Source organism: Triticum dicoccoides, chromosome 1B (assembly GCF_002162155.2).
Source record: "Triticum dicoccoides isolate Atlit2015 ecotype Zavitan chromosome 1B, WEW_v2.0, whole genome shotgun sequence".
Lineage (NCBI taxonomy): Eukaryota > Viridiplantae > Streptophyta > Magnoliopsida > Poales > Poaceae > Triticum > Triticum dicoccoides.
Genome location: NC_041381.1, coordinates 114,230,379 through 114,240,152, shown reverse-complemented (window position 1 = coordinate 114,240,152; position 9,774 = coordinate 114,230,379). Strand labels below are relative to the sequence as shown.

At 44.2% G+C, this 9,774-nt stretch overlaps 1 pseudogene; it reads right to left on the bottom strand.

Moving 5' to 3' along the window:
- Window positions 1–8,447: 8,447 nt before the first annotated feature.
- LOC119350215 lies at window positions 8,448–9,226 on the bottom strand (annotated as a pseudogene).
- Window positions 9,227–9,774: the final 548 nt, after the last annotated feature.

Sequence of the window (9,774 nt, the reverse complement as noted above, 5' to 3'; positions counted from 1 at the left end):
TCTCTACCATTGCATTAACTCTACCCAAACAAACTGTAGGCCCGGGGCACAGCAAATTCTGGTAAAGTATCAGGAAGAACACATTCACATCAAGATCAATAGTCACATGATCATATTCCTCCACTAACACCTTCAACTTCTCAAGCAAGTCCTTCACACCTATACTTTTTGAACAGCCAAAGCCAAGCTCATCCTTGAGGGCAGTCAACGAGTCATCATGGCCGCTGGAAGCAGGCTTGGGTGAAGTGTGACATCCCATAGGTAAATCAAAAACGTGATGAACTGCATCATGATTGATTCGAAGAACCCTGCCATTCCCAAAGTCCATTACCATGGTGGTAGGGTTAATCACTCCCATCAGATAGCACATAAGAATGTGCGACACATTTTTCGTTATTGTCAGTTCAAAGACAAAACCGAATCCAGCATCCCGAACACGACTACAATGTGCCTCTTTCAACAAAGAAGCAGCCTTGCAAACAGTGGGAAGCGACAAATGTACGGTCTTGTTAAATCGAGAATCGTCTCCCTCAACATCATCTTCAGTTGCATTGCTCTTACTAGTCTTCTTACTCTGTGTAAAGGGAAATGCAATCCACATTAGAAGATTAGCCATAAAAAAGAGACATAGAAAGCACAGATAGAATAATAATGAAGGAAACAATGAAGTGCACTTCAACAAACCTTTGGAGCAGCATCCACCTCCTCGCCAGAGTCACCACCAACATCTTCATCGACATCATCACGGGCACACTTGGGTAGACTCTTAGATGAACCACAGTCTTTGCGTCTACAAGGATGAACATGCTTCACACAATCAACAAGCAAAAAGTCATCATCATCAGAGTTGGGACCTTCAGTGACATGTAGTCGCTTGCGCTGAGGATCATCCTTTCCACCAGCTTCAGCAGTTCTGTTGCCAAGATTCTTCTTCATTCCAGCAACACGTGGACTCCGCCGAGGTGTACCACCTTCCTCAGCAACAGTACTCAGCCTCTTCTTCTACAAAGAAGGCTGCTTCACCTTGTCAAATTTGCCACCCTTGGCACCATCTGCAGCTCTCCTCTTCTTCTCCTTCTCCGCAAACTCTTTTGACTCAATTTCAAACCTCAACTTCTTATTGCTTTGCTTCAACTCATATTGACGAAGCTGTTCCGAGACCATCCAATCCTGTGTAACTTCCTCTGTACAATCAATAGACTGTGATTGTGTTTCAGACAAGACGGGACGTCTCTGGTCAGTGCTCACACCAACATTACACTCTGCAAAATAATCGTCAATCAATTGAGTAACCTCCTCAAACCTAGGCACCCCAGCATGGAAAACAGACACTGCGTCAAAATGAAGTTTGACTATGCTCGTTAAAAAGTGCACAAAAAGAACAAATGCAGTACACTTAGACATATAAATGCAGTGCTCCAACCATAAGCTCAAAATAAAAAATAATGCATTGTACAAAAAATTTGAATAAAACAACAATGTAGTTCACACATACATATAGCGGAGTTCACATATACAACTAAATGCAGTGCTGCATACACTAACTTCACGTTTGTTCCCAACAAAATGCCGGACTAGATACAACAAGGCAACACCAATTTGTACAACATCAAGCAACTAGCATACACAAAAATAAACAAATCAATCACATACCAGAAGGAGGGGCCACACTTATGGGAGAAGATTCAATTGGCGAATTCACGTGATGTCCTCCCTAGACACCATGCCTTACCACCAGGACAACGGGAGTCAATTGGTGTATCATTATGAGCACTGCAATCACCTATTGGATTCAAAAAGAACCAGAAAACAGAAATTACAAAACATCACATGACAAAATAATGCAAACGAACGCTGACAACTAACAGAGCATAAACCAATATGCAGGATGAATTAGGAAACTAGAAAAACATCAAACAAAATAAACAAAGCCTAAAATAAGCACTCCACATACCCTGAACTCCTCCTCCCACTCTGCTCGGCGAAGACATGGCGTTTGCCTGCAGCACAAGGATGAAGTGACAGATATAAGCAACAAAATCAGCAAAAATCTCACGAAACCCTAGATCCACCTTGCTACACACGACTATCGACTTCAAAACAAGATAAAATCGACTGCCTACGAAAAAATTACACAATCAAAAACAGCAACACCAACTACGAGAATCACAAAACAAGACGAGAGGACGATCAAGAACAAGGCCAAGCAGAACATACCACAAAAAAGGGTGCGGCAACGATGGCGGGGAGGGGGGAGGGGGGCGGCGACGGGAACGGACAACAAAGCGCTACGGGAGCGCAGCGGCAATGGCTCGCTGAGAGGACGGTGACGCGAAATGCAAGAATAAGGACCTCTTGAGGCGGCGGTTCCTCCGGCGACAGCGGTTTTGCTCGAGGGAGAGATGCCTCAGGAGAAACTGCAAGAGAGGAGAGGGGATTGTTCTCGGTCTCTCCCCCTGTCAGCGAAGAGGTGGGATCTCCAGGAAGGGACACGTAGGAAGCCCGCATGTCGCTAAGGGTCACAAAAACGGGCCAGCCCAAAAACGGCCCGGATAAAATAAGACACACTACATCAAAACACACATGATGCAGTTCTCTGTGAAGAATAATGAAGTTCAGACGGTAAAACAAATAAAATAGATACAGTTCATAAAAAATGTTAAAATCAAAAACAACACGCATGTTAAGAAAACGCATCCGAAAAAAAGTCTACCTTCAAATAAGTGTCACACAAAAAATGTGGGGGGGGGGCAAACCCCCCCTCCCCCTACCCATCCCGTACCAGGGACTGCAGTAAGTATAGAAAAAACAGATGCAGTACGCAGCACTAGAAAATGCAGTGCATTTCGTTACGCGATGCAGTACGTTATAGGAATCCAGTTCCGGATTACCTACATGAATAAATACATGACATAGAACACATCGATGAAGAAAAATGCGAACACGGAAATAATCAATGTAGTGCAGAAATATATGATCGTGCAGTACAGAACCATAATCAATGCAGTACACGTATGATTTACTACGCAGTGCACTCCATACATTGGAAAAAAAGATTACATAATAGAAAAAACACGGAAACAAAAATGAGAATTGTACATGCAGTACGGAATGCGTGCACATGCAGTACATAACCCTGATCAATGCAGTGCACGAATGATTTACTAAAAGCAGTGCACGCCCCGACATTGAAAAAAATAATTAAGAGAAAAAATACAAAGAAAAAATTGACCACCCAGGTGAAACCGGCCCCAGCCAGTCTCATAGTAGGTCTGCGCCCACAGAAGGCGAGTCGTTCTGAGTAGCAATGCATGGGGCCGGCCACACATGGGCCCAGAGGTCAGAGAGCATAGAGCAGCGAGCGCCGTGTATAAGCGCCCAACTAAGTAACCAGAGGATTTCAATACGGCGGCCTCTCCAGCGCTTATAAACAAGTCGGGAGCGCCTTTCGTGGTCGAGGTGGGACTAAACATTAGGACGCACACAACGCATACAACGCGTCTTCAATACCCGAACACAGGCCCAACAAGGCCGACTAAGAAAAACAATAAGTTCAAAAAAGTGGGGGGGGGGGGCAACCCCCCCTTCCCCTACCCCTCCCATACCAGGGACTGTAGTAAGTATAGGCAAAAACCAGATGCAGTACGCAGCACTAGAAAAATGCAGTGCATTTTCTTACACGATGCAATACGGTATAGCAATCCAGTTCCGGATTACCTAAATGAATAAATACACGGCATAGAACACAGCGAAAAACTCGTAAAATTGCGAAATACATTGTACTTTTTTCAGGGCCTGCAGCAAGGACACGCAAAAAACGGTGAAGTACGCACCTATAGACAAAAATACAGTTCTGTATTGTAGACGATGTAGTGCAGAACCATAACCAATGCAGTTCCATTATCACGCAGGATACATATGTAAACATAACAAAATGCCCGTTTGTACAGAAAAGTGGTGGTTAAAAAAAATTACTGATAAAAAATAAAATAAAACCATGTTAAAAAACCACATTAGCATACAACCACCCAATCAGAGCAGTTCCATCACCAGAAGCCCATGATCACAGATGCAACACCAACCCACAATTTGCACAACCGCATCGTCAGCGAGATCGTGTAGTTCATCCGACGCGGCCATCCCACCCCGCGCCCTCCCCTTAAATTCAGACCCCTGCCAAAGGCCTTCTCATCCACAACAACACAAGTATCCATTGTGCTTGCACCAAATCACTCCATATCCACGCAAAAGCACCAAGCCCTACTACTGGCGATGGCGTTCACCGACGAGTACAAGGGCGACAGGGCCATGGAGGCCCACGACAACACCATGTTGCACGTCATCCACACCAACGACAAGAAGTAGATGGCGATCTCCCTCGCGCAATACGAGCGCCACATCAGCCTCCAGCGCCACAAGATCATTGGCATTGTTCTCGAGTACGACAACAAGCCTGAAGCGACGCAGAAACCCGCCCTCTGCCAGCTCTCCATTGGCAAGAATCACCCGGTGCTACTCTTCGAAATGAGCGCCGCTGAAAGGTGCACCGTCTTCAACAACTTCCTCGCCGACCCTAGGTACACCTTTGTAGGCTTCTCCATTGACGGCGACAAAACCAGGCTAGAGTGCATCAATCTCGAGGTCGCTAACTTCGTCGACATCTAGAAGGAGTGGAGGGAGCCCGAGGCAACCAAGGAGTTGGACTCCCTTGGAGACGTCTCTGGCATGCTCATCGACGAGTACTACAACAACATGAAGAAGAAGATCACCAACGATGAACACAAGCGTAGGGCCACCCTACCTCTGTCCATGAGGCACATTGAGTATGCGGCAAAGGACGCCTATGCAGCATACGAGATATGGAACCGCATCACCCACACGCAGGACATGCTTCACCGTGCAAAGCTGGAGAAGGAGGAGTCGCCCAAAAAGCGCGCCAGGAGCAGCTAGGGAGGGGGAGAGCCTAACTGGTGAAGAAGAAGATGGTGCCGGCCAAGAGCCAACAATGTCAGCGTCATTTTAGAATTATCATAAAATTTGCTTTATGTTGTTTGCTTATGTATTGTTAGTTTGCTTATGTGCTGAACATAGTTTGCTTGCCAAGCAGAATTGCTTGTAATGCTAAACTTTGATTATGTTAGATTGCTTTCTGTTCAACTTAGTTTCCTGATGATGAACTTGTCGTACAGAATGCTTGTGATAATTTGTTTTCTGTTGTTTGCTCATGTATCATTAGATTCAAGCAGTGCACAAAACGAAAATAAGACGCAGTGTGCAAACATGACGCATGCAGTGCAAATTGTGTACGATTGCAGTACAGACTTTGTCGAATGAAGTTTTAACATACCCAACAAAGCAGTGCACGAACCTAAATTTGAAAAAAGAATACATAAGAGCAAAAACACAAAAAGAAAAATGCGAACATGTAAATAATCAATGCAGTGCAAAAATATATGAACATGTAGTACATAACCATAATCAATGCAGTACACGTATTATTTACTAAGTAGTGCATTCCATACATTGGAAAAAAAGACTACATAATAGCAAAAACACGGAAACGAAAATGAGAACTGTACATGGAGTACGGAATGCGTGCACATGCAGTACAGAACCCTGATCAACACAGTGCACGCATGATTTACTAAAAGCAGTGCACGCCCCGACATTGAAAAAATACTTAAGACAGAAAAATACAAAGAAAAAATTAACCACCCAGGTGCTACCGGCCCCAGCCAGTCTCGTAATAGGTCTGCGCCAACAGAAGGCGAGTCGTTCTGAGTCACAATGCATGCATGGGGCCGGCCACACATGGGCCCACAGGTTAGAGAGCATAGAGCAGCGAGCGCCGTGTATAAGTGCCCAAATAAGTAACCAGAGGAGTTCGATACGGCGGCCTCGCCAGCGCTTATAAACAGGTGAGGCGCGCCTTCCGCGGGCGAGGTGGGACTAAAAATTAGGCCGCAGACAACACACAGGGAACCAGCTGTGCTCACAGGCCGACTTGGGCCCAATGCATCTTCACTACCCGAACACGGGGCCGACACACAAAAGAGAGGCCACTAAAAATAAAAAAAATCCCACATACCATACACAAACACCAGCCTAACCAAGCGTTTTGCAGTTCGTCATGATATGACAATGCAGTTCGCTATTTTCAAGTAAGCAGTCCTGTTGCTTCTCAAATGCATTCGCGTACACTGAATCAGAACCAATCCACCACCTAACACCAACCACAACATTTATTACTTCCGTTGCTCAATTGGTTGTATAAAAATGTATCCATTCGTGCTCCATACTAGCACAACTCCTCCCCCCATTCCTCATTTACTTCAAATCATAGATCTAGGGTTCATCCCATCCCCAGCTCTTCTCTGGAATTCCACTGAACCCTCCATGGACTGTAAGTGCGGGTGTTTGGCAAGGTTGGCGCCGGTAGCGGACACATGCGTGTACGCAAAAGGTCTAGAGCTCACTAACATCGAGTGGCGCAGCATGCTCGGGTGCCTGATGATACCTAACAGGGGGTTTCGTGTGCCATTTCTTCATCGCCTCACAACCGCAGATCTGCAGGAAAGTTGGGTATGTTTTTCCCCTCACATTTTTGGACATAATCTAGCCTGCAAATCCACATCTGAATATATAGTTCAATCAATTTGTTCAGTAGTGTCAACAAAATACAAAACAGAATTTGTATTATTGTTTAGATTTGTTAGCTATTAATACTAGATGCTTCCACCTATCTTTCTTCAGTACCACACCAGGTATCGACACTAGTTAAATCAGAATCCCAACACACGAACAAAAAAAGGGTCATTAGATAAGCGTTGCAGTTCTATTAACATGCTGGCAAAGTACACTATTACTAACATTGCAGTACAAGGATGTTGCAGTATAATATATATCCTAGTAAAACTAGGGGTCAATTCCGTATTAAATAGCAGTCATATATATGTAAGTATTTAAGCCAACATAAACAGATCATCCTAAGTATAAAAGAAAAACATTTGTTGTTTACTTATAAAATTCTTTTCCCACCCATTCCCATATGCAGAAACTGCCATCCACAATAAAATTTCCCGCTCTGAGTTCAGGGAAGGTTACTTTGGAGACACAACACAAGAATGGGTATGCATACATGCAAGCTGACTACCACATCGACTCTAAAGACTGCATCAACATAACTACTGGTTGGAAAGATTTTGTCTCCCAGAATGGCTTTGAGGCCGGAGAAGTGGCCATGGTGTTTTTCTACAAAGAAGAAGACTCCATCGAGTTTACAATATTTGCACCCTAGGCTATCTAATATGAAGCAACCAATATTTCTAATGCTTTGCTTATGCTGTATGCTTTTAAAATTATGTCCATCAGACACTTTGAATGATGCCTATATAAAGTATGCAACCTCAACTACGTCATTTTATCATCCTTTTTAGACAAAGTTGCTGTTGGCAGTAATGCAGTTTTCTCAAACACATAGTGTGCTACTAATAATTAAAAAAGCAGTCCTCTGAACAGTAACAAGGAAATGCAAATGGTTAAAACTTTGCAGTTAACATATGATGTTCAAAAACAATTCTCATAGTATGCAGTTCAAAAAAATCTTATAATAGCTATTCAGCTACCACAAGCATATAATGGACAATCCATTCTAATAGCAGAATAGAACATTAACATCACTCCTTGCAGTACGGAAGTACATATTATGTAGTCATCTAGAACACGGAATGTAGTTTAATAAAAGAGAAATCTCATAAGCAGCCATAACCACTGTAATGCAGCTACAATGAAATACACTACTAACGAAAATGCAGTGCACTACAACGTATGCCACGACTACAACAAATAAAGTTAAAGCAGTAAAACTACAAACATGTGATAGACTAACAAAGGTGTCAATTTCACTCGCACTTCCATAACTCGCCTAAAAATTGTATAGCCACTAAACTATCGAAAAATACCCCCGCAAAAAATTACATGGAAGACACGGCAACTGGACGAACAATATCAGCTTTCATTTAAAAAATGCAATTCAAAAAATGACAATTGTACCCGCAATACAATGAATTCAAACCTATAGCAACAGTAATTACAATATTCAAACACACATGGATGGGCAAAATCCAAAAAATAACAAAAACAGAGGAGCGGACGAAGCTCACCCGCCCGCACAATCAAAATAACAAGAATTGAAAACTAACTCCTAAAAATTAACAAATTATAGAGTGAGTGGACCGATTAAAACGAACACAATCAAAGAATTCCTACGAAAAAACAACATCCGAGCATAAAAAAATTGGATCTAACATGAACATGAATCAACAGAGAAAGCTCGTCCGCCAAATCCCTCGATTTGCAACCACTCTAGTAGATTTTCCTGTAAATTAGAAAGAAAAAAGCTAAAATGGGATGCAGAGACAAACTGAATCATCCCGCAACACCCGATTCTACACAGAAAACACGGGCGAAACACCAGAAAATGAAGGAGTTCTCCTGTGAAGCATTGCAGTGCCCAACATAAAGACGATGCAGTTCGCTTCTGTTAAGCATGTAGTGCGGAAGTGTTATCAGAATAACTATTCTGCTAATATTAGCAGAATAGACCGGCTGTATATATAATATATATATATATTTATATTTATATATATATATATATTTATATATATATAGGGTGGGTCTATTCTACAACTGATTGTAGAATAATATTCTACAATAGGCAAGCCCCTATATAAGGTAGTTTTGAATCGGAGACCGACCCGACCTGAGCCTCCTTCCCCGACGCCATCCAAGGCTACCCCACCCTCGACATCCCTCTCTGCGGTGAGCCCTGCTCCCCCTCGTCCACCGCCGCCGCGAGCGTCGGCGGCGCGGCGACCCCCTCCCACTTCCGGCGCTGCGCAAGGAACAACGTGGGAAGCTGCCGTGACAGCTGCTGCACGGCTCTGCCGACGGAGGCGCCGAGGTCGGACCCGGCCTGCCCGAGCCGGCCTCCGATCTCCATGTAGGACACGATGGCCACGACCGGGAGGTCGACACCGACCGCGAAGGGGGCGGCGGGGAGCTCGATGTCGAAGGGGAGGAGCTTGAGTGGCGGGGCGAGCCATGAGAGCTGCGGCGTCTGCACGTGGAGGTGGAGGAGCAGCCTCGAGACGCCCTATGCGAGGCGGTAGGCCAGGTCTTGCCCATGCCTCTACACTCCCAGCAGCGCATCCAGGGAGATCTCCATGGATGGCGGTGGTATGGGGCGCCGGGCGGAGGCGCGCCCCGACTTAGCAGATTAGCTCGAGCGGTGGCGAAATAGAATGGTAGTAGCCTGTGTATCCCTACCATCGAGGTGTTCGACGGGAAGTACAAAGGTAGCAGTAATTGGAAGTACATACAATATTTAGGTAGAATTACAGAGCAATACAACATGCGAGCGAGGAAGTACCTGCTAAGAATTATTCCTGCTATGGAGGCAGTACCATAGTTACACTGAGAGAAGTACCGAGTAGTTTGAAGTAGCAGTATAGGGTGTCCTTTATGCTAATTTGGTACTCATCTTTTGCAGCTGCTACTTGGACTTGTGGAATTAGCAAGCTTAGGGAAGTGCAAAAAAGGTTCTCTGTAGTGAAGAGTAGCAGTACAGAATATCTTGAAGCAGTAGTGCAGATAAAAAATGCCAAACTAGCCTTAATAAAAATTGTGTAATTGAGAAGTACAAACCCTATAAGATCAAGAAGTACGAACTGATATTCCCAAGAAGTACAAGATACATGTCGAAGGAAACTGACT